The sequence below is a fragment of the Bubalus bubalis genome, chromosome 2, assembly GCF_019923935.1.
Source record: "Bubalus bubalis isolate 160015118507 breed Murrah chromosome 2, NDDB_SH_1, whole genome shotgun sequence".
Taxonomy (NCBI): domain Eukaryota; kingdom Metazoa; phylum Chordata; class Mammalia; order Artiodactyla; family Bovidae; genus Bubalus; species Bubalus bubalis.
Window position 1 is genome coordinate 170,225,889 of NC_059158.1, and position 19,917 is coordinate 170,245,805.

The following is a 19,917-nucleotide window of genomic DNA, read 5'->3' on the forward strand; positions in this document are numbered from 1 at the left end:
CGGTTTCCCTTCCTACCAACTTTCCGCCAGCCCCGGCGGAGCCGGAAGGCGAGCCACGCTAGGCCCGAGAGCGACCGGTCGTTAGCCGGAAGCGCCGGGTCCCAGCTCCGAGCCGGGAAATTTCCCCTTGTCACCTCGGCCTCCCGTGCGGGCCTGGAGGCCCGCATCGTCCCTTGCCCCCAACCCCCAGCCCCGCTCGTACCCGGCAAGCCTTGGCCTCCTCACAACGTCTCCCGCTCCCTTCCCGCCACTCGGCGTTCCTACCCGTCGAGTTCCCTCCGCGCGAAAAAAAAAAAAACAGTCGTCCGCGGCTTGCGTGCAGCCTCTCCGTCAGCGTGGGAAGGAGGGAAAGAAAAGACTCAGCCAAGTGTCCCGAGGAGGAGCCGGCCAGGGAGGGGAGAACGGGAGGATTTCTTTTCCAGGGTAGGGTTTAATTACGGGAGATTTTGTACATTTTATCGCGGGCTTTTACGTATATACCAAGGCCAAGGCCACATCAAAAAAAACTTCCTTGTTTCTGGGAGGAATTGAGCGTTGGAAGCTTTCCCCTTACCGTTTTGGAGCCCCTTCTATCCCATTGGAAAGCGCGCGGGGCGGGGGTTGGTAAAAAATGTTTCAGCTGCTCTTTGCGTCAGCCCCACCCATAAATGACATCTGCTCTACAACAATAAGACCGCGGATTATATTATCGCTCGAGTAACCATCGGCCTATTTTTCTGATTACTTGAGCTGTTTAAGGTGGGCTTTTATGAATGATTTATTGTGCCCACGAAACTTACAAGTTGAACTGGGTCTCCACTCGGAACTCGTTTCTGATTTTCTCGCCGAGTTTACTTAACATCTGTCACCGAGATATTCGTGCACCTTGCACTTTTCCTAGATGGTATTTCTGTAAAATGAAATTTAGAATTCTGTATAACGTACTTATTTTGGTGCATGTATTGACGGTTTCATCAGTTTTTCCAAGAGCACTTAAATAAAATAAACTGACTTGTAGCTTCAAGAGCATCTTTTAAAAAAGGAATAATGTGTATTTTACTTTTGTATCTAAGATTTCTAAATATTGCATGCGTAATGTCAATATTACAAACGTGATAGCTTGTCGAACTTAAATTTTTCGTTAAACACTTCATAAGAAATGTTTGCACATTGAACTGGGATTTCCTAAAGGCTGAAATTTACTTGTTTTGTACATTTATTTTAGGATTGACTATTTTCCATTTGCTTTAAAATGTATGAACCTAACAGTTCTTCACATTTAGCATGAATGATTGAACAGTATCATATGTATTCTGACTTCATTTTCTATTTTATCTACTTCAAGTAAGATAGAATGTTCTGATTTTCATTTTGCAGTGATTTCCCTAACTTGTCTTTAAAACTTGTTTTTGAATATTTCTTTTCCTGTTATACTCAATGTTGTAAGCCTCAACAAACTGAATACTGTTTACCTTTTTTTTTTTTTTTTTAGGAAATTACCATAGGAGTCCTCATGGTATTACTTTTCCCCAAGAATGGTTTTGTTGTTGGTGTTCTTCAGACTTTACTCCCTGGTCTAACTTGGGCACATGCCTTCCTCCAACTTCTCTCGTGAAATTTTTCTTGCCCCACCCCCCAGTATTATTCTTTTTCTCTCTTTCTTTCTTTTTCTTTTTTTTTTTAACACATCAAAAACTCTTGTCTATTTCAGGCCCTATATTTTTTCTGTCTGTTGCTTGTGTATTAAATTATTTTCAAGTTCTGATCCCTTTATTTTTTTAAAGCAGACTGAGTATATTCAAGTTCTGCCAGTGAGAATTAATATCAAATCTGATTAATGCACTCTCTGGTTAAAACTTGTTAAAAATAGTAACCCCAAAAATAGTCTTTTCAGTCAAATGTCTTGAGAATATGTTATTTTCTAACCACAATATAATTTTTCTAAGTCTCAACCCAGGAAACTAAACATCCAGTGAGAGATGATCTGACATAAATAAGTACTAAAAGACTAGAATTACAATGTGTTTTATAAAATGGACTTTTTTCTGGAGTAACTTTTTAAAATTGATTCCTGTGCATTTCTTCTCTCACTTTCTTTCTGCCTTTGTTCCCCAAAATGATGTATATTATCCAAAATATGCTCCAGATTTAGATGGATACTTCTTTTACTGTGATTCCCTTTTTTATTCTTTTTCATTGCTTTTATTTTTGTTTGCTTTAAATCCAAATAGCTGCACATTTGACATGGATTTAAAGACAGATAGATCTCTCATTAGAGCATCATACCATTGTCATAGTCCAAAATATATAAATATTATATGTTAGTATTTCCTTTGTCTTCTTGCTTATACAGTGACATCAAGTACATGCTTGTAGAAACATTCCCAGTTAACAGCTTGATGCCATGATTTTTTTTTTCTTTCAAAAAAGGAACTTAGAGAATATAGCTTGAGGTTAATATAGCTTAATTCTCAAATCTGATCTTTTTAGTGATGATCCAAAGGCATAGAAAAATCAGTGTCCTGCTATCTAAATCAAAGATTTACCCAAGTATTCCTACTCTAGTTTTAGTAATATATATTATATTGGGTTCTAATCCTTTGAAAACTAGCAGATTTATAGTTAGGGCCAGAAGGAATCTTGAATATAGTTCAGACCAGGGATATTTCACCTAGTTTCTAACAAAGTCTTATGTTGTGTTTCTGAATGAAGATCCTTCCTTTATTTTAAATCAGCAACTTGTAATTTATTGTGGGGATGCAAAATATAAGAGGATTCCTGCCTTCAAAGAGTTTATCATTTCCTTCAACAAAAATTGAGCACCTTTTATATGCCAGTTACCTTTCTAGATTCAGAGAATCATCAGTGAACCAAAAAAAGTCCCTCTTCTCCTGAAGCATATAGTCTAGTGGAAAGAATATAGGTAAGTGACTTGTTTTCTATAAACACTCTAATGCTTTAACTTTTGTTTTAAGTACAAAGGAGATTCTTGAGGAATTGCCAAGTTAATGAATAGCTCAAACATTTTAAAATCTATGAGTCCAGAGGAAGCAAAAATCACTTTAGACTATGAGGTGCAGGAGAGCACTATGACAAGTTTTTTACTCTTGAAATTCTGTCTTATTTGTTCCCTTGAAATAGAAGTGTTGCTTCAGGTGGTCAGAACTAGTGACTTGGATTTAATGTGACAAGTACTGGAAAACTGCTAGAAACACTAACCATGTGCTAAGTAGGTAAGAGTTGGCAAATATGGCCTGTTGCTCCTAAAAACACAGGTGGTTGCCCCAAGAGCACAAGTGTGTTATAGTCACTCCAGCAAATGAAAAAAGGATGAAGAATTATAAAATAGATTAGTCTTATTTTATCTATCTCATTAAATCTGAGAACTCCCAAAAAGACACCTGAAGCTAATGTCATCTGGAAAAAAAAAAATCTGAAAACTCACTCCCCCAAAGTGGCAAATATTTTTGACATGCTTTAGAGCTGTAGCACTGATAAACTTGGAACACCTGAGGTCCCATGCCAGTCTGTGACAGGAAGCTGTCATTTCAGTGACTTCTGAAAAAGGAATTAAAACTAGACTTGGTGGCAGTTGTTTGAAAGAGACTTCACAACAAAGAATTGTGCTGCTGACGCTTCAATCCACTGACCAACTTGAGAGATTTAAAATTTAGTACAGTCTAATAAAAATGTCAATCCAAACACCCTTTGACCAGGCATATCCATATCTAGGATTTTATATCCAAAAATGTTTTCAAATGTGTACAAGGATATGTGAGCAAGAATACCCACCAGTGCTCACTTCAGCAGCATATATACTAAAATTGGAAGAATACAGAGATCAGCATGGCCCCTGCACGAGGATGACACGCAAATTCATGAAGCGTTCTGTTTTTTTTTTTTTTGACAGAAAGCAATAAAATTTTGTAAAGCAATTATCCTTCAATAAAAAAAAAAAATCACACCCCCCCAAAAAAAAACAAAGAATGTACACCAAAGTAAATAATTGTAAAAATATCTTTCCATAAAATACTATGCAATCTTGGGCCTTCCCAGACGGTCCAGTGGTTAAGTCTCCACCCTTCTACTCAGGGGGCAGGGGTTCGATCCTTGGTCTGGGAACTAAGATCCCATATGGCACAAGGCGCCCACAAAAATAAAAAGATGAAAAATATTATGCAGTCTTTTGAAAAAGATGTGCTAAATCTCTAATTTTTTCAGTTGACCAAATAAAATCTTAAGCAAGGAAAGCAGGGTTAAACATCGTATGATCCCATTTTTAAAAAGAGCACCAATGTTTTTATTTTGTTTTGAGTAAATGCTAGAGGGAAAAGCTAGAGGGATTCTCTCTCATGGATAGAGTTATGGATTGCTTTTGCTTTCTCCATTACATATTTCTGACAGATCTGCAGTTTTCCTACAGAAATATTTTTATAATCAGAGAGAAACAATAAAGGTTCAAAATGAAGATACAAACAAAGAACCCTTACTCTGAGAAGTTGCCCTCCTCCGTGTATCGTCTTCCTCCTGTTTCACCAGTGCCGCCTTTGAGCCACCTCCCACAGTAAACCATGGGCCACATCAACAGCTCTGTCACCAAGATCCTGCTGTGTTGTACTTGGGGTGGGGGTTCACAGAGTGCAGAAGTAATGTTCATTCCAGAAATTCAGAGGAGGTGCAAGTTGGGTTAATGGTTGCTTGTAAAATTTTAAGGAGATCTTACTGAAACTCCTGGTCTTATGTTTTTGCTTTCAATGTAAGCAATAATTACTTTTGAAAAACTAAGGGACAGCCCACCCATGTCTTGTTGGGTGTGTGATTGTACTAATGAGCTATAAAGAGACGTGGAGGGAATTCCCTCTCGGTCCACTGGTTAGGACTCGGTGCTTTCACTGCTGTGTCTGGATTCCATCCCTGGTCGGAGAAGTAACCTGACTAACTAAACTAACCTTCGATGCCCTGGCTGCGAGCATCGAAGCCTAAAAAAAAAACGAGAGAGAGATGTGGAGAATAAAGTAAGGCAAAGATGGTTTACTGAAGAGATTTATTTGCCCTCCAGTAAAGCTTAAAGAGGGCTTCCCTGGTAGCTCAGACTGTAAAGAATCTGCCTGTAATGTGGGAGACCCGAGTTCGATCCCTGGATTGGGAAGCTCTCCTGGAGAAGGAAATGGCAACCCACTCCAGTATTCCTGCCTGGAGAATCCCATGGACAGAGGAGCCTGCTGGGCTCCAGTCCATGGAGTCCACAAAGAGTCAGACATAACTGAGTTATTAACACTTTAAAGCTTAAAGAATGAAGTTTCATAAGTAAATTGAAATCATATCAAATTGACATCCAGATTACACATTTTTGGGAACTTGAATGGGATGCACTCAGCTTGATATTATGTTGGTATTTTCCCAGGGGACTCAGACACCCCTAAATCATGCTCTGCTATAGCCATGCCCCCCTCCACATAAGAGTCACATGAGTGGAGAAGATAAAGCAGAGGCAAGTAAACTTACCCCTTCCTTGGCCTTAGTGGAACTTGCCACTGATGGAACTTCACAGCCATGGTGCCTCCTCTACCCAGTGCCCACCAGCCACCACCAAAACGTTTCTACACAGAAAGAGCTGCTGCTCTTTTTCAAGTCCAAAGTACAGCAGAGTGCTTGCATTCACATGTTTTCCTCCCCCCAATTGCTGAAGGCCAGACTCACGCTGCTCTTCTTCAGGTATCTCTCAAAGGCCCTCTTCCTCTGCCTGCAAAGATGAACTTTTCCCTTCGCTGCCTTTTAGGACTTTCCGCCCAGCCCTGCACAGGGCCCTCATCCAGGAGTGTTTGGGTTTTCCCTCCCACTCCTCCTGACAGTAGCACCTGAGGTGAACATACCCTTCCCTGCCCTGCAGGTTCAGCCAGGTGTTCGCACCTCCCACATGATTCCTCTTCTCTTCCTCATATCTGAAACACCAGAGAAATGATCCCCAGCCCAGGACACTTCAGAATGGGCCCCACTCGAGTCGTGAAATTACTTTTGATCAGAGATGTAAATTCCTTTTAATTTTTTTAAGTGGCCTATGGCACTTTTCAGAGGAGAGGGAGAAAATAATACCAACAAGGTGGTTAGAGTTTTTAAAATAACAATATTCAGTACTTTATTATAACCTAGTCTTCAAATGGGCTCCTAAATCCTCACTTCAAAATTACACAAGAACTAGCCGGAGCTTCAGGATCGGCTTCTCCCAGTAAATCGTTCATTCAGCATCTCTGAGTGCCTACTCAACCTGGGCAGTTAATTTGGTCTCACCCTCCATTGACCAGGTTTGTCTCCTAATTATATGGGGCAGTATAGCACTTAATTGGGAGTCACTGAGTCATGGATCCTTTTATTCCTTCTGCTAGCCTGCAAGCCCGCGACCTGGGGCATGACACTTAATTTCAACATAATAAGGTTACTAGTCTAAGAGATCACTAAGGTTTATTCCATCTCTGAAATGCTGTTCCGTGTGAAAGTAGTGTTTGACCCTAGGAAAAAAGCACTAAAAAAAAAAGTTTTTTTTCTTTAAATTAAGCGTGCTTTGCAGATCTTGTATTAGTGGCTTTATGACCTGTTGTAAGTTTCACCTGCCTGAGGTTTCATGTCTTTATCTGTAAAAACGAGCAGTTCATCCCTGGGCTGCTTCACACATCATGGTGAGAACCAAAAAATGTCAAAAGCACTCTGGGCCAGGGTTTCTCAAAGAGAGGTCATGATCAAATAAGACTGGAAAATCCTGGGTTCAGCACAAATCTATTTGCTTTTCTTCTCCAGAATTTCTCAGAGGCTTTCAAATCCTGCTGTGCAACAGGATTTCTCCGAGAGGAAACAGCAGGGTGAGCTTTTCCTACAAGCACGTGACTCCCGAACCCCTTTTCCTCTGAGCGTCGCAGGATCTGAGGTTCTGTGGTTGCTCTTTGGAAAACACCCAGCAGTAGGCCTGTTGTACAACACCAAAGACTGAAGAAATGTCTGTTGGGCATTTGTGTCGCCTTACCTTCTTCCAGCGCCAAGCCAACCTTCACTTTTCCATGAAACGATTGTTGTAACTGGTTAGTCATCTCAGGACTGTGTTACTTTATTTATTCTTCCCATCATCTTATATTTCCACAGAAATAGCTACTGATGTCTTGATTGGGATTGTAATGTGTGCGTAGGTTCCATTTGTGCTGAACGAACATCTTTGCAATGCCAAATTTTCAATCCGAAAACATAGTATTTCCTTCCTTTTAGAATTTTTTAGATATACTGAAGTTTGCTCAAAGATTTCTTACAGTGTAGAAATGTTACATATATCTTGTTAACATTCTAGGTGTTTGACTTTTGAGTTAAACTCCTTTATACAATTGGATTTTCTGTTGTTTTTTGCTCCTAGTAAATTTCCTTTCATCTAGTAATCTTGCTAACTCACTTACTAATTCTGGTAATTTGTGATTCTTTTTTCTTCCGGTTTTATTGAGATTTATTTGACATACAGCACTGTATAAGCTTAAGGTGTACAACATAATGATTTAACTGACATACATTACGAAATGATTCCCACAGCGAGTTTAGAGAATATCCATCTTCTCATATTGATACAACTTCCCTTGTGGCTCAGATGGTAAAGCGTCTGTCTACAATGCAGAATACCCGGATTCAATCCCTGGTTCGGGAAGATCCCCTGGAGAAGGAAATGGCAATCTACTCCAATACTATTGCCTGGAAAATCCCATGGACAGAGGAGCCTAGTAGGCTACAGTCCATGGGGTCACAAAGAGTCAGACACGACTGAGCGACTTCACTTTCACTTTCATATTGATACAAAATAAAAGAGAAAAGATTTCTTAGGAGAACTCTTAGTATTTACTCTTTTAAAACTTATATATATAACATATAACAGTTTTTAACAGATTAATCATGTTAATCAAGATAAATCAGTATTTATTTATCTCAAACTGGAAGTTTGTTCCTTTTGACCACCTTCATCCAATTCCTCCTTCCTCCAGTTCCCACTTCTAGTAACCACATGTCTGATCTCTTTTCCTATTAAGTTTGTTTGTTTGTTGAAGTTTAATTGACCTATAATACTATGTTAATTCCTGATGCACAAAATAGTGATTCCATATTTCTATACATTACAAGCTGATCACCATGATAAATCTAGTTACCATCTGTCACCATACAATGATATACATGATTATTAACTGTATTCCCCACTCTGTACATTTCATTTATTTCACAACTGGAAATTTGTACCTCTTAATTTCTCTTATGTATTCCATTCATACTCCCACCTCCTTCCTCTCTGTCAACTCTTAATACCTCCTTGCTCTCTATCTATGACTCTGTTTTGTTATATTTGATTAATTTGTTTTTCAGATTCCACATATAAGTGAAATCATACAGTATTTGTCTTTTTCTAACTTTTTCCACTTAGCATACTACTCTCCAGGTCCATTCATGTCACAGATAGCAATATTTCATTCTTATATGGCTGAGTAATACTCCATTATACATATAGACCACATCTTCTTTATCTAGTTCATCTGATGATGGACACTTAGGTTGCTTCCATATTCTGGCTATTGTGAATAATGCTGCAATGAACAAAGAAGTGCATATATCTTTTCAAATTAGTGTTTTTGTTTTCTTTAGAAAAATACTCAGGAGTGGAATTGCTAGATCAAAGACACTTGCTCCTTGGAAGAAAAGCTATGCCAAACCTAGACAGAATATTAAAAAGCAGAGACATTACTTTGCCTACAAAGGTGCGTATAGTCAAAGCTATGGTTTTTCCAGTAGTCATAAGTGAATGTGAGAGTTGGACCATAAAGAAAGCTGAGCGCTGAAGAACTGATGCTTTTGAACTGTGATGTTGGAGAAGACTCTCTAGACTCTCCTTGGACAGCAAGGAGATCCAACCAGTCCATCCTAAAGGAAATCAGTCCTGAATATTCTTTGGAAGGACTGATGCTGAAGCTGAAGCTCCAATCCTTTGGCCACCTGATGCGAAGAACTGACTCATTGGAAAAGACCCTGATGTTAGGAAAGATTGAAGTCTGGAGGAGAAGGGGATAACAGAGGATGAGGTGGTGGGGTGGCATCACTGACTTGATAGACAGTGTACAAGGGTTCCCTTTTCTCCACATCCTCACCAACACTTGTTATTTGTTGTGTTTTTGATAACCATTCTGACAAGTGTGAGGTGATATCCCACTGTAGTTTTGATTTGCATTTCCATGATGATCAGTGATGTTGAGTATGTCTACTGACCATCTACATGTCTTTGAGAAATTGTCTGTTTAGACCTTCTGCCCATTTTTTGAATCAGGTTACTTGTTTTTACTGTTGTTGAGTTGTATGAGTTCTTTGTATACTTTGGATATTGACCTCTGATCAGATGTAGTTTGCAAATATCTTCTCCCATTCAGTAGGCAGCCTTTTAGTTTTGTTGATAGATTCCTATGCAAATGTTTGTTTGACATAGTCCTATATGTTTATTTTTGGTTTTGTTTCCCTTGCCTGAGAAGATAGCTCCAAAAAATAATTACCAAGACTCATATCAAAGAATGTGCTGCCTGAAAGAATCTATAATTCTTTTCCACTTTCTGACACATTCATGTCATCTGTGAATAATGACATGCATTTCTTCCTTTCTGATCGTCATGTCTTCTTTATCCTTGCCTTATTGCATTGGCTAAGACTTCCACTAAAATGCTGAAGAGGAATAATACCAGGCATTCTGGTCTTGTTCTGATGTTGGAGGAAGACTTTCAATATTTCACCGTAAAGTATGTTGTTTGCTGTAAGTTTTTTAAAACTCAGATAAACTATGTTTCCTTTTATTTCAAGTTTGCCAAAAGTTTCTGTTTTGAATGGATAGTGAATTGTATTTTTAAAAAATGTTTTAGCTTTATAACTAAAATTTGCTGTTTTTCTTCACTTCTGTCTTCAGATCATTATCAGTTGTTTGTTTCCTGGCCCAGGCCCCTGTGCTCAACATTCCTAAGTAACACCTATTGCTTTCCCATGCTGCTGCCCCATTGTTCTTGTTCAGTAGCTGAGCGCTGTCCTACTCTTTGCAAACCCATTGACTGCAGCATGCCAGGCTCCTCTGTCCTTTGCTATCTCCAGGAGTTTGCACAAATTAATGTCCCTTGGGTCAGTGATGCTATCCAGCCATCTCATCCTCTGCGGCCCTCTTCTCCTTCTGCCTTCAGTCTTTTCTAGCATCAGTGTCTTTTCCAATGAGTCAGTTCTTCACATCAGGTGGCCAAAGCATTGGTGCTTCAGCTTCAGCATAGTCCTTCCAATGAATATTCAATCCTTTTGGATTGACTGGTTTGATCTCCTTGCAGTCCAAGGGACTCTCAAGAGTCCTCCGGCACCACAGTTCAAAAGCATCAACTCTTCGGGGCTCACCCTTCCTTATGGTCCAGTTCTCACATCCATACATGACTACTGGAAAAGCCATAGCTTTGTTGATCTTTGTCAGCAAAGTGATGTCTCTGCTTTTTAATATGCTGTCTAGGTTTATCATCTTTTCTTCCAAGGAGCAAGTGTCTTTTGCTGTGTCCTTGGCCCCAGTCACCCAGAGGACTTCTGTTGGTCACCCCACATCCAAATCCCATTCTCGTCTTTAAGTCTCATCTGAAATGTCCACTTGACATTTCAAATTAGTGGGGAAATGGAGAACCATTCTATAATTATCATGACAATTGGCTATCAAATTTGTCACAGAATAGAAACAGTTAACTAAATCCCTATCACCCATTAAAAAATCTGTACTCCTGCACTATATATTTAAAATTTTTATATGGATTTTAAAACTTAGTGCTATGCGCACAAACATACACTATGAAAGTTCCATACAAAAATAAGACAGGATAGCGTTTTCATTTGGAGATAGAGTCTACACAGCATTCTGAACCTGAAAGCCATAATGGAAAAGAATGGCAGATCAAGTACGTGTGAAATAAAATTTTTTCTTCATGAATGATACTTCAAATTAATGCCTATGGAAATGATACTTCAAATTGCCTATGGAAAGTGCTGGCCACATATTTACCAGGCAAAGGGTTAATATACCCTGTGTCCAGAGATTTTCAACCTGACAAATTCATAAGAAAAACAGCCTTATGGAGAAATGGGGGCTATGGACAGTCACTTGAAGAAATACCACATGACTAATAAGCATCTGAAAAGATGCTTACTAGTAACCTTACAGAGTGATCAAGGAAGTTTGAAAACCACCAGATTCAGATTTTTCCACTGGCAAAAACAAACCATCAGGTTGTCAAGGCTGTGAGAGGTGGCTTCACTGAGTGCCATCAGCTCCAGGACTGGGCCAACAGTACCAGAATGGAGCACCTTCCCGCCCAGAATCTTGCCGTCTACAGGGAGACAGGCAGACCAACTACAGAATGTGATCTGTACAGCACAGAGATGATCTCTAGTGAGGGCCTTGCAGGGAATCCCGAGTAGTTGGCAGTGATCAGGGAAGACTTCAGGAGAACTAGACATGTGGCACTAGTGGTAAAGAATCTGCCTGTCGATGCAGGAGATACAAGAGACTTGGCTTGGATCCCCGGGAAGATCCCCTGGAGTAGGAAATGGCAACCCACTCCAGTATTCTTGCCTGGAGAATCCCATAGACAGAGGAGCCTGACGGGCTACAGTCCATGTGCCTCAAAGAGTTGAACACAACTGAGTGACTGAGCACAGATGTGAGCTGAGACCAAGATGAGGTGGGGACAGTCCTGTGGGCCCAGGATGCAAGAGCACAGAGCCTGTCCCCTCTTGTAGCGTGTAAAGCTGGCTGGGGCCACCGCGAAGCAGCCAGGGAGCAGATCAGGAAGTGCCTGGTAAATCTTGAAATAAGACTTGATTCAGCTAGTCAGTGGTTTTCACATTACCTTTTGGTTTTGCAAATAAATGCACTTGGGAGGTTCCACAAGCATTTTATTCCAATCTCCTCTTCAGGAATATGTTTTGCTAGTTTAAAGCTTGTAAAACCAAAGAAATACTTACACCCTCAAATATTTTGTATACCAAGTTTTATCACCTTAACTGTGCTTCCAAAAGCTAGATGAACATGTTTTGGTGCAGACCACAGAGGAAAGCATCTGTCACTGCTGTAAATACAGTAGAAACTCTTACAAATGTGTCATTGTTTGGGAAGATGGAGCTCTGACCAAGTCTCTGGAGTCCTGCCCATACAAAGCAGGTATAATCAGAGCAGAGTTAGCCTGAAAATCAGGAGAGGCTAAGGAGCACCAGCTCTGCACAGAATCGTCAAACACTGAGAGTTCATAAAACCACACGAGCCAACTTGTGGTAGAGTTTCAACACACAGTAAGTGGTTTTCAGTGCTTTTTGTCTGAATTTGGCATTTGTGATGATGCAAGAATTTAGTAGGTAGTTGTTAATCCCATTCAACTCTGAAACTGAAGTCTTTTTAAAAAATTTTTTGACGTGGACCATTTTTAAAGTCTTCATTGAATTTGTTACCGATTGCTTCTGTTGTTTTTTTTATGTGCTGGTGTTTTGACCATGAGGCATGTAGGATCTTAGCTCCCCCAGCAGGACTTAAACTCACATCGCCTGCATTGGAAGGGGAAGTCTTAACCACTGGACCACCAGGGAGGTCCCTGAAACAGAAGTCTTAACTATTCCCACACTTCTGGATTTCCTGGATCCTTTGAATTGAAGAGCATTTATTCTAAAATCAGCCATGTGAATTTTTTTTAATGTGATTTCAATTCATTCAACAAATATTTGAGTGCCTCCTGTCCACCAGGTGCTACCGGGCACTGTGCCAAGCACAAAGTATACAATAGAGTGCAAAAGTTCATGTTCTCGGTCCTCATGGAGCTAGATACTAATCAAATAAACCTTCAAGCCAAATTAAGATGTCAACCAAACAAGATGTCAGCTCTGGTAAGTGCTGTCAAGGGGAGATACCCACGTGCCTGAGGATGTGGCCTGGTCAGGGAGGTCATGGGAGGTGCTCCGGAGGAAGGAAAGCTTGAGCTTTGGTCATGAAGATGGGTGAATGGAAAGAGGAGGGCAGGGAGCAGGTGGCTGGGCCATGCCAGCTTCCAGCTTTGTCCTGATACGGAGAGAACCAGAGCCCTTGATTTTGAAGAGGATGAAGTGGCATACCCTATCCTAGTGATTGCAGGGCACACCTTTTTTTTTGCATCTTCATATCTCCAGAATCAAAGTGTAATTAGCAGTTTTTTCTTTCTGAGCTAGACATAAAATAATGATACATACAACTAGAGTTGATGAAGTATGGTGATCAGGTTTTGCATTTTTAAGAGATTACCGTGGATGTAATGTGGAGAACAGATAAGATTATCTGCATGGATCAGGGTTTTCTTTATATTACAGTAAAATGCAGAAACCTGCTCCTGCTGCTGAGTAATGGTAATTTCACTTTCACCTATACCTCACTGTCTAATTTCAGAGTTCTCCTTTTATCAGAAGAGTTTCTTTGTTCTCATTATTAATCTGAAATTATCATAGATCTACAGTAAACAAACTCCTTTTATTCAGTAGATAAATTTAAATTGACAGACATAAAAATCTGTACAGAATGTCCCTTAATAAAAGGGCTTTGGGGGCTTCCCTGGTGGTACAGTGGTTAAGACCCTGCACTTCCAATGCAGAGGGCGTGGTTTCCATCCCTGGTCAGGAAACTAAGATCCCACTTGCCCCCCACAGCCAAAAAATGAAGTACAGGGAAGGGGAGTTCTGCTATGGAAAACTATGGTAACTATACTGTTCTAGGTAATAGGGATCCCTTGAGGATTTTTGCAGAGAAGAATTATCAAAACTGCCGACAAAACTCTTAACTCGGGCTACAGCAGAAAGAAGTCATGAGGGAGAGGGAGGAAACTTCATGGGAATGAAAGGAGGGAAGTGGGTGATCAAACTCTAACTCTTAAAACCCCCATTTTCTAGTCGGGGAAGAAGAAAAATGGAGATAAAACTTTTATAACCATCTATAGGACTTTGTGAAGTAAGATATACAAATGATTGACATGATTCCCTTCCCTTCCTTTATCCTAGTAAGCTCCTTTAGTTCCAGGATAAGTCTTTTCTCTTCTGTAAAACCATTTTGTCTCTTTGGTTTTTTGTTTGTTTGTTTGTTTCTTTCTTTCTTTCTTTTTTTATTTTTGTTTGTTTGTTTTTAAGGAAGAGATTAGCATTCAAAAGTAAAAAACTGTATACACATTCAGACCCTTTCACATTGCCCTCTGTTTCAGCGGCCGCCCCCAGCCCCTCAGTGACTGGTGCTCCAAGTAAGACACTCTGAAGAACCTAAGAGACAGTTGGGTACATTTTTAGTGCTTTAGTATTTTGCTTACTCTTTCAGATTTATTTTTCCCAGTGAGTAGACTTTAAGCAGTGACTAAAGGATCTTAAGTGAAATATAAATTACTCCTCAACATTACCTTTGAATACTGGTTTACTTAGTTTTGTTGGTTATTTCTTAGAGGGAGGTTAGTAACACCAAGCTCCCTCTATTAAAGACACAGCAAACACATCCTCATTATAGTACCCACTGCAGTGTCATATGCCTTTCACCTGAGGATTGTGCATTTGAGAATAATTCTCCCAAAATAGTTAGGTGTGTGTCTGATTTGTGGAGAAATTGGCCATACAGCCCATGTAGCTATTGGTTATGGATTGAATTATGTTTTCCCCAAAAAAGATACTTTGAGGTCTTAACCCTGTTATCTCAAATGGTGACCTTATGTAGAGATTGCAGATGTTACTAGTTAAATAGGGCAGACCCCAAAGCAGTGTGACCACTGTCTTTATAAAAAGATAGAAGGCAGTGTCATAACCAGGGCAGAACTGGAGTCATGCCTCAAGGAATGCCGAAGGTTGTCAGCAAAGCACAGAAGCCAGGAAGAGGTTTCCTCTACAGGCTGCATAAGGGAGCGTGGCCCTGCCAACGCTCTGGTTTCAGACTTCTAACCTCCAGAACTGTGAGACAATACATTTCTGTTATTTTAAGCCAGCCAGCTTGTAGCAATTTGTTAACAGCAGTCCTCAGAAACCAACATAGTATATGAGGATATTCATGGCCACTTACTCAACTCACCTGAAATAGGTCGGTGGAAAAATATAGTTGTATGGATCCGTCAGTCATTGCATGCCTCATCTTAAGTCGCCATCTGCCACGTGCAGTCCCCCATCCCTCCCTTTTTCACAGTTAATTGGACCAAGGTGGAACCTGTCTTTAGGCCCGTGGCTCCCTTGGCTAACCAGCAGCCATGTGACTTGTGTGTGGCCTGGTGTGGAAAAGATTTGAACCAAGAGGCTCAAGGGGATATGATCAGTTAGCTGCAGGGAAGTGAAATAGAAAGGTAAAGAAGAAGCTCGAAAAGGCCACTCTTAACTGTAAGCTACTGGCCGAGAGAGGAGCAGAAAAACAGACACCCAGAGCAGAAGAGAAAGGACCATGCCGGGGTGGGGGTGGGGGTGGGGGAGTGGCACAGAGTAGGGGGCATGGAGCTCAGCTTTGGTGAGTTGGCAACTTGCCTCTCTACACTCATCCTCACCTTTTAATGAAGAGCTCAACTTTGGGAGTTCTCTGATGGCCTAGTGGTTAGGATTCCAGGCTTTCACTCCCGTAGCCAGGGTTCAATCCAGGAAAAAAAAAAAAAAAAAAACTTTTAGTTGGGCTTAAAGCTGCCCGGCCAATAGAGTACATGACACCATCCTGGAAATTGAGTTGTTGTTGTTCAGTCACTCAGTCACGTCCAACTCTTTGTGACCCCACGGACTGCAGCAGGCCAGGCTTCCCTATCCTTCACCATCTCCCAGAGCTTGCTCAAACTCACGTCCATTGAGTCGGTGATGCCGTCCAACCATCTTGTCTTCTGTCGCCCCCTTCTCTTCCCAGTCTTTCCCACCATCAGGGTCTTTTCCAGTGAGTCAGCTCTTCACATCAGGTGGCAAAAGTATTGGAGCTTCAGCTTCAGCATCAGTCCTTCCAATGAATATTCAAGGTTGGTTTCCTTTAGGATTGACTGGTCTGATCTTGCAGTCCAAGGGACTCTCAAGAGTCTAGGTATGACCTTGAAACGAAGTATTCAGAACTTAGAGTTGGGGGTGGGGCAGGAAGGGGGCGTGGCCTTTCCATATGGCTGCTGAGAATGAAAGCCAGGGGCCAGGGATAGGTGGACAGGGAAGTCAGCTCAGCCCCTGTCTCACCTGGCACAGCAGCCAAGCTTCCCAGAGCACAGAAAATAGCGCTCTCTGCCACTCCACCGTCGCCACATGGTGTCCCTTTGTGTCTCTTCCTCCTTGTGTCTCTTCTCTGCATGCAAGTGTCAGTCAGGTCCTTTGGATTCCTCCTCTCACAAAAGGCCCTCAGTCTTCATCATGAGGAAGCCTCTGGAGATAATGACAGGCTTCTTGGCAGTTCAGTCTTCAGAGTCTTGAGGACCCACAAGAGGCCAGGAGGGGTGGGTGTGCAGCTCTAGGCTGGCCTCCCTCCACAGCAGGAGTCGGTCTGGTCTCCCCTGCTCCTCTCCCCGGGGCCTTGGCTGCTGCTTCTTCCTCCCTGTCCCTGGGCCTCCGTGTCCTGCTTGATGCTGCCCCTGCCAGGTGCCCAGTGCTGGGCCTCAAGTTCACTTCCTCCAGAGAGAGGACCTCATGTTTTCTTTCAGCCGCTGGTCCCTGTTGGGGAGCTTTTTTCCATTAGACCTCCCCACTGGCCAGACAATCCTGTGTATTGCTCATCCTTGGGTCAGGTGTCGAGTTGACCCTTTTGCCACCAGCATCTGTCTTCCTGCTTGTAGTAACGGTACCCAGATTTTCCTCCGAACCATGCTTCCTTCCCCCTCATGGCACATGATTTGAATAGCTGGATGCCACATTGTCAATGGCCAGGTGACATGGAGAACCCAGTCCCAGCCAATTAGATGCTTAGACTGTTGAGAAAGGAGCATTCCCTTCACCTCTGCTGGGAGCTGTAATGATGTCAGCCAGGGCGACGGGGGAAGAAGCAGCCAGGAGGTAAAAGGCAGAGCAGGTATTTGTGGTAGGGTTTGCAGCTTCTGGCGGAAAAGGCAATGGCACCCCACTCCAGTACTCTTGCCTGGAAAATCCCATGGACGGAGGAGCCTGGTAGGCTGCGGTCCATGGGGTCGCTAAGAGTCGAACACGACTGAGCGACTTCACTTTCTCTTTTCACTTTCATGCATTGGAGAAGGAAATGGCAACCCACTCCAGTGTTCTTGCCTGGAGAATCCCAGGGACGGGGGAGCCTGGTGGGCTGCCGTCTATGGGGTCGCACAGAGTCGGACATGACTGAAGTGACTTAGCATTGCAGCTTCTGGAGCCTGCTGGTCCCATTGCTGTATAAGCCAGTGAGATTCTCTTTTTCCCTCAAACCAGTTTGAGAGGGCTTTCCATCACCTCAAACTGAAAACGTTCTGACTGGTCCAGGTCAGATGGCCCCTTCAGTCCAGTTGGGAGTGGCTGGGATGGCCAGCCAGGCGTCACCTGTAGAGCAAAGTGTCCTAGGGGAAAGGCAGCCTCGGAGACAGGAGGCTGGGTGAGATGGGCATTTTGAAGTTCAACATCTCCTGTGTGAATAAGAGCCTGCAAGGCAAGATCAGGTGGCTATTGTTGTGAGACAAAAGTTAAATTAAAAAAAAAAAAAAGAGTAGCTGTGAAAAGCAGGTGAGCAGATATGTGAAGCCTTCAGGAGCCCTGGTCCATTGGTAACTTAGTTGGCACACTGTGGCTCTGTACGTGAACCTAGACCAGCTGTCTAGTGGACGGCTCCCAAGATCTGGTCATAAAAACTGCCTGAGTTTATGGGTTGAATAGAGGGGCCCAATGCTGAGTAGTGTGTGTTTGCTGACTTAAGTTCCTCCCACCCTTCTCTCTCAAAAACTACCTCTCCCAGATACTCCCCACTAGAGATCAGCTATGTTTGAGAAATCATAGTTCAATTGAAATTAAAGCAAGCAAACAAAGGAGATATTTGTGTAGATGTTCTAGGCAAGTTTACATTTCACATTAAAACACTTGCATTTATTTAACAGTTCCATTCCAGCTGTTTTATAAATATTATTATAGTATTCCAACTAGAAAAACTAGAAAAATCACTCCTTTAAACACGATTGACTTGCTTAAAGCAAACAAATAGAATTCTTTTATTAGTACCTAAAAATCCTAGATTTTGTTACCATTTTAAATATAAAAGAAAAACTTAATTTCTGATGAAAGCTCACAAAACTCATCTAAGTGTTAGAAAATGATGAGCTTAGTTAGACTGATTCAGAAGAGAAACTTTATGAAGGTTTAGGGATTTATGAGCTAGTTTGAACTAGGTCTAGACAGCTAAAGATCATTGTTTTTTTTAGAAACAGTTTTGGCAAAGCCATAAATCCAGTGGAGGGGGAATGGTGGGAATTATTGAGATGGGGCCCAGGGGAGGCAGGAAACAGCAATGCGGTCAAGGAGAGTCTGTAAATAGTAACCAGTTTTAGTAGTTTGACGTAGTCGTTAAACATATGGATTCTGTAAGCCAACTCCACCATTCTCTAGTGATTGGCAAGAGAATCTCTACAGGCAAGTTACTACCGTTTGCCTCAGTGTGTTCAACTGAAAAATGGGTCTATTAGTGATACCGCAGAGGCTATGAGAAACAAGCTCTGCAAGAAACAAGAAAACAAGCTCTTGTCAATTGCAAGAGCCCAGGACAAGGCCTGGCACATTTTAAAGGTGCTATATATTTAGTAGTGCTCAATCATTCAGTTGTGTCTGACTCTTTGAGGCCCCATGGACTGTTACCTGCCAGGCTCCTCTGTCTATGGGGATTCTCTGGGCAAGAATAATGGACTGGGTTGCCACTTCCTACTCAAGGGATCTTTCCAACCCAGGGATCAAACCCAAGTCTCCTGCATTGGCAGGTGGATTCTTTACCACTAGCACCACCTGGGAAGCCTGTATTTAGCAGTAGTAGTAACCAGTTTGGGTTTTTTTTTTAATATTTATTTTTTTGACTGTGTTGTGTCTTAGTTGTGTGTGTCAGATGCGATCTTTTGTTCTGTGCATGGACTCAGTAGTTGGGGCTCGTGGGCTTAGTTGCTCCTTGGCATGTGGGATCTTAGTTCCCTGACCAGGGATCGAACCTGCATCCCCTGCATGGCAGTCTGGACTCTTAACCCCTGGACCACCAGGGAAGTCCCAGTAATGAGGTTTTTGATTGGAAATGGAGAGATTTAGTAGTAGAACAGTACTCATTCCTTTAAATAAATAAATAATGCAAGCCTTGCATGGAATTCTAAATTTATTGAGCTACTGATGCTCAGTTATACAGTACTGCACCACTTCAGTTAAGGCTTTTCGTTTGCATTTGGCTCAAAAGTAGTTGTAACCTTAGGTTGGTCAATTTAAATACTGTGATTCCCTGTTGGATAGATGCACAGTCTTTACACCCAAACGTTAATGCATACAAAGCAAGGAGGCATTGTTAAATAAAACAACAATAGTTACTGCAACTTAGACTCTGTGACCAATTACACATGATTAAAATTACTTCCCTCATTCATATCCACAGTACTCATCCCCCATCTAACATCTCAACTAAAATGTTACACTTTCAGGGACTTCCCTGGAGGTCCAGTGGTTGAGAATCCACCTTACAATGCAGGGTACACCTGAGTACCCTGCTCAGGATTGAACCTGAGCAGGGTACTCAGGTTCAATCCCTGATTAGGGAACTAAGATCCCATGTGCCACAGAGCTACTGAGCCCACGCACCACAAATAGAGAATCTGTGCACCTCAACAAAAGACCCTGCACAATGCAACAAAGATCTCTCGTGCCTCAAGGAAGACCCGACATAGCCAAATAAATAAATGTTTAAAGAAGAAAATTACACATGTGAAACCAAGGCAA

The 19,917-nt window shown here is 41.8% G+C and overlaps 2 protein-coding genes, 1 long non-coding RNA gene and 1 other non-coding gene across 9 annotated transcripts in view; 3 read left to right on the forward strand and 1 right to left on the reverse strand.

Annotated features, from left to right (window-relative positions):
* The window catches only part of TRIP12 (thyroid hormone receptor interactor 12), a 151,407-nt gene extending 151,181 nt beyond the window's left edge, over positions 1-226 (reverse strand). The window contains exon 1 of the mRNA XM_006047088.4: positions 203-226. The gene's annotated coding sequence lies outside the window, so the exon portion shown is untranslated. The remainder of the gene's footprint in view (positions 1-202) is intronic.
* FBXO36 (F-box protein 36) overlaps positions 1-19,917 on the forward strand; it is a 101,556-nt gene that overhangs the window by 511 nt on the left and 81,128 nt on the right. The gene's annotated exons all lie outside the window — the stretch shown is intronic.
* LOC123332199 lies at positions 227-8,690 on the forward strand. Of its 2 annotated transcripts, XR_006548977.2 has the most exons (4): positions 227-1,495; positions 2,817-2,902; positions 6,772-7,049; positions 8,635-8,690. It is a non-coding gene; the product is annotated as an uncharacterized LOC123332199 (long non-coding RNA). The 2 variants fall into 2 exon arrangements; XR_006548976.2 differs by lacking the exon at positions 8,635-8,690 and having other exon boundaries at positions 233-1,495; positions 2,829-2,902.
* Positions 3,774-3,877, forward strand: LOC112583016. The gene has a single exon (XR_003107382.1). It is a non-coding gene; the product is annotated as a U6 spliceosomal RNA (small nuclear RNA).